The sequence below is a fragment of the Lissotriton vulgaris genome, chromosome 5 (assembly GCF_964263255.1).
Source record: "Lissotriton vulgaris chromosome 5, aLisVul1.2, whole genome shotgun sequence".
Lineage (NCBI taxonomy): Eukaryota > Metazoa > Chordata > Amphibia > Caudata > Salamandridae > Lissotriton > Lissotriton vulgaris.
Window position 1 is genome coordinate 1,658,068,220 of NC_141693.1, and position 5,260 is coordinate 1,658,073,479.

General features: G+C 46.7%; 1 long non-coding RNA gene across 1 annotated transcript; it reads left to right on the top strand.

The window, feature by feature from the left end:
• The first annotated feature begins 423 nt into the window (after nucleotides 1-423).
• On the top strand, nucleotides 424-2,263 carry LOC147716918 (uncharacterized). Its single transcript, XR_015295788.1, has 3 exons — nucleotides 424-798; nucleotides 1,497-1,631; nucleotides 2,202-2,263. It is a non-coding gene; the product is annotated as an uncharacterized LOC147716918 (long non-coding RNA).
• Nucleotides 2,264-5,260: the final 2,997 nt, after the last annotated feature.

A 5,260-nucleotide genomic window follows, 5' to 3' on the forward strand; every position in this document is an offset into this window, starting at 1 on the left:
GCTACGTCAATTCTTTATGCCTGCTTGCTTGAAGCAGGCGTAAGGACTGATGCGGTATGTTGAGTATTGGGCATCCCTGAGCATTGCTATATTTGCATCGCGCCTGCGACGCGACTCTAGAGATGCGCCCCTCTTTCGTCACGAGATGCATCACGCATCTGCCTACCCTTGCGCCAGGGTTTGCCGCATTGTAATTGCGGCGCATCTGCCGTGACGCAAGGTTAGTTTTGAGTTACGCATTATGTTCTGGTGCACCTCTGGAGGTGTGCAGCCCAGAACTCGTAAGTATGCCCCTAAGTGCATTACCTGTGCATCCCTGCAAAGTGTGAGGCACGCCAGCACCACCCATGGTGCGCCGTATTTTCAATGCGGCACGCCATGGTGCCAAAACGTCACCGAAGCGTTACGCATCGGTGCCGTAAAGGCGGCTCATTGATGGAGTTGCGTTGCAACGATGGCGCAGCTCCAGCAATGCTGCGTCAAGCCGTAAGCCTGCTTCATGCAGGCGCAGGGTTTCAGTGACGCATCATTGTCCTAAATGACTGAGTAGAGGCTCAGGTGCAGTCCTTCCTTTGTAGCCCTCTTTTTGGCTAAAATAGTTGGTTCTTGTTCTTTCTAAATGTTTGATTTGGTTGACAAGGACATCGACAAGCAGCAATCATCATTTTTTTCTGTTCTTTCTTTCATGTTGTACGTCAGGTCCGCCCAGGGGCAAGCGGACAGAAACAGCGGATGCAGTGGCTCCAAAGGAGGAGGATGATGCAGGCCAGGGCGGCGAGTGCTCCTTTGCTGGCCCCAGTAAGTTTTCATTTAAATATAGAGGACCTATTGTTGTCCAAGCGTTCCTAATTTAAATTTTCGAAACAGTGTTTAGATAGGAGCTAAATCAATAATACTACTGTTGCAGGGACAATTCTCCACAAACCTTACTATGGACACCAAAGACCAGAGTAATAATATTTCAGAGTGGCGTGTTTGGCACACTGTATACTATAGTATAAACTCGGTAGTGTCAGCGGCACGGACTCCTCCTTGCAAAAATTACAAAACCTTTCTCTCAGTCACTCTAGCTTGGAGGACCAAAAACCACAGAGTCTATTCAAGTTTAAAAGCTTTATTAAAAAAAGTAAAAGTGAACACATATATTAAAATAAAGTTAGCTGGAAAAGGAAAAGTGCTTGGTGCTGAGTTGATGAGTAATGGAACACATGTCTTGTGGTCGAGCCGAGCTTTCACCTGGTTTAGTTGGTTGCTCTTGTCCGTAGAAGTCCAGCGTCTGTCTGTTCAGAGAAAAAAGATGTGTGTTAAAATTAAGCAAGCATTCATCAATTGTGACAAAAAAGTGCAGCAAGACAACAGCCTTCCCTGGAAGGAGGGACATTTTTACTTTAGACTAGAGTAGACAGTCAATTATTTTTTCTGTTTTCAAATTTCTTCATTCCTAGACCAAATACTAGTGAGTGGTGTAATCTAACAGTCTTAAATATATTTTTTAGGTGGAACAGCTGGTGGCGGGGCCAGCTCGGACGTGATCGTCATCGACTCGGAGTCTGAGGGCGACTCTGGGGAGGATGCGGCGCAAGTGGACAATCAGACTGTGAGGAAGCAGGCAGCGGTGGTGTGGAGTACAGGTAAGCTGGATCATGGTACTATCTGACTCTTAGATAGCATATGATGTGTATCCAGTGCTGGACCAGTGACAAATTACAATATGGTAATTACAGCAGGCTGGGACCGACAGACAGATAGAGGCAGAGAGAGAGGAAGACAGAAGGAGAGAGAGAGGGAGGGAGCCAGAGAGAGGGTGAGGGAGGGAGACAGAGAGAGAGACAGCGAGGTAGAGGGAGACAGAGGGAGACAGAGAGAGAGATAGAGACATATCGCCTGGGCCTGGTGCAGATGATACGGTTGCTGGTGTGGTTAACGGCTCAGAGGAAAAGTCACTCACTTCTGCCAGATCTCTTTCATATGAAAGAGCACCAAACCAAGGATACAAGTGAGTTGTGGGAAGGGAAATGGTGATTCAAGCGCCCCCCCCTTGCCCCTCCATGCGGACGCCCATGATACTGGCCTCAATAGTTTTGTACTGCGCTGGCTAGTTGCTAGTTGTACTGTGACACAACTTCCTGCTGAATCATTTTGTGTTAATCATATTTTTAAAGAGCATTCGTTACAGATTATGTTTTTCTTTCTTCTTATAGTTGGTAATACCAAAACATGGAAACCGAGCAGGAGTATGCGGGCTGTACTTGCCCGGCAACGGAGGCTGGATGCCACTGTTGCGCAATATCGCCGGCTGGTGGAAATGGAGGGGGACGACACGCACTCCAGTGTAACATCTTCTGCATCCTCCTCCGTGACCCCACGTTCTGCCGGTAAGCGCAGTGCTCCAGCCAACCGGAGCCGTGCTGGAAGACGCCACGCCGAGCAGCAAAGGCTGCACCTCCTCACAGTACTGTAAAGGCTCGCTTGCGCCTTGCACTCCGCAGAGTGTCCAACCTAGAGGCGGAGGTCCAGAGATGGAAGGAGTATCACAATCTGGTGGAGGGCCTCCGTTTAGATCAAGCCATCATCCAGGAGAAGTTTGATGCCCTGGAGGCCAAATTCAACAACCTGCATCCGTAGAGTGTCCCTTGCCCCTTTTTTAGAGACTTTTGGGGGGTGGGAATTGGGAGTTGGGGTTTTTGGGGACTTTTGATGGACTATTTATTTGTTGGGGTTAGGGAGGGTCTTGTGGGAGTTCATTTTGTTAGGGATATAAAAATATACTTTTTCAAACTTTATCTGAGCATAGCTGTTTTTTACTACTTTTGAGCCTGGTGGGTGGTGGTTTTGCAGTAAGTTTGTTTTACGGAACACTGTCATCGTGTTGATTCACCTGTAGTTGGCCAAATGTTTTTCCAAAGTTAAATGCCTGTCACAGAGTTTCCATAATCAAGAGTCCTAGGAGTTTACTAGTAGTACCACTGTCACTCTCTCGCCTCTCCTCCTAATACTCCATTATACTACCTCCCATCCAAACGCTTATCTTACCTGTAATTTGTGTTTGTTGAGGGTTGTCTCCACCTGGAATTCACAGTGTCCTAAAGCGTTCTGCAGCAGGGCCCCAACTGGAGTTTCCCGGCGTGGATTTTCTGCAAAGCAAAAGCAACCTGTAGTTGGCCAAATGTTTTTCCAAAGTTAAATGCCTGTCACAGAGTTTCCATAATCAAGAGTCCTAGGAGTTTACTAGTAGTACCACTGTCACTCTCTCGCCTCTCCTCCTAATACTCCATTATACTACCTCCCATCCAAACGCTTATCTTACCTGTAATTTGTGTTTGTTGAGGGTTGTCTCCACCTGGAATTCACAGTGTCCTAAAGCGTTCTGCAGCAGGGCCCCAACTGGAGTTTCCCGGCGTGGATTTTCTGCAAAGCAAAAGCAACCTGTAGTTGGCCAAATGTTTTTCCAAAGTTAAATGCCTGTCACAGAGTTTCCATAATCAAGAGTCCTAGGAGTTTACTAGTAGTACCACTGTCACTCTCTCGCCTCTCCTCCTAATACTCCATTATACTACCTCCCATCCAAACGCTTATCTTACCTGTAATTTGTGTTTGTTGAGGGTTGTCTCCACCTGGAATTCACAGTGTCCTAAAGCGTTCTGCAGCAGGGCCCCAACTGGAGTTTCCCGGCGTGGATTTTCTGCAAAGCAAAAGCAACCTGTAGTTGGCCAAATGTTTTTCCAAAGTTAAATGCCTGTCACAGAGTTTCCATAATCAAGAGTCCTAGGAGTTTACTAGTAGTACCACTGTCACTCTCTCGCCTCTCCTCCTAATACTCCATTATACTACCTCCCATCCAAACGCTTATCTTACCTGTAATTTGTGTTTGTTGAGGGTTGTCTCCACCTGGAATTCACAGTGTCCTAAAGCGTTCTGCAGCAGGGCCCCAACTGGAGTTTCCCGGTGTGGATTTTCTGCAAAGCAAAAGCAACCTGTAGTTGGCCAAATGTTTTTCCAAAGTTAAATGCCTGTCACAGAGTTTCCATAATCAAGAGTCCTAGGAGTTTACTAGTAGTACCACTGTCACTCTCTCGCCTCTCCTCCTAATACTCCATTATACTACCTCCCATCCAAACGCTTATCTTACCTGTAATTTGTGTTTGTTGAGGGTTGTCTCCACCTGGAATTCACAGTGTCCTAAAGCGTTCTGCAGCAGGGCCCCAACTGGAGTTTCCCGGCGTGGATTTTCTGCAAAGCAAAAGCAACCTGTAGTTGGCCAAATGTTTTTCCAAAGTTAAATGCCTGTCACAGAGTTTCCATAATCAAGAGTCCTAGGAGTTTACTAGTAGTACCACTGTCACTCTCTCGCCTCTCCTCCTAATACTCCATTATACTACCTCCCATCCAAACGCTTATCTTACCTGTAATTTGTGTTTGTTGAGGGTTGTCTCCACCTGGAATTCACAGTGTCCTAAAGCGTTCTGCAGCAACTCGTCAACGTAAGTTTCTTCATTGTGCGGAATCCAGGCATCAGCATTACGGGAAATGGATAGAATGAGTCTGGAGGAGGAGGATAGACGACCAGGACTGAGTTCTTGGCAACTAACTTGTGAACCTGATGAATGCTGCGGCAAGACAGTTCTGCTGATGGGCTTGTTCTTTGATTGGGTGATTACAGTTTTGTTGTGAATGGGTTCAAGCACTTGGTAAACAAAGAAAGACAGACACACAGGAATAAAAGTGAATAAGGAGTCGAACTAAAAATAAAGTTAATGAATCATTGACTCATTTTCAGAACTCGGTGTCAGGGAAAATGAACTCGTCCTCATACTCTGCAAATTCAGTCGGTAGTACTTGTGGTAACTGAGGAGAACTTTCCTCAGGTAGGTCGGTGTCCTCTTCTTCCTGCGTGCATTCTCGTACTTTGTAATCTGGTGGTATGAAGTGCTGGTTCATCTTTATCAAGGTGAGCCGCTCCACATTTGCGGGCAAGAGGCGGGACCTTTTGGAAGTCACAATGCCACCAGCAGAACTAAAAACACGTTCTGAAGACACGCTTGCGAGTGGGCAAGACAAGTAATTGATAGCCAGGTTGGTGAGCTCTCGCCATATGTTTCTTTTCCCATGCCAATTCGCCAATGGGTCCTCAGTAATATTGACCGCTGTTGAGTCATCCAGGTAAGCCTGCACCATTGAAACAATGTTCTCCCGCATTCCTGTACTTTGCACTTCTGTGTCCTTTCTGGGACAAGCAAACCCTAGCTGACTTAGCCAATCC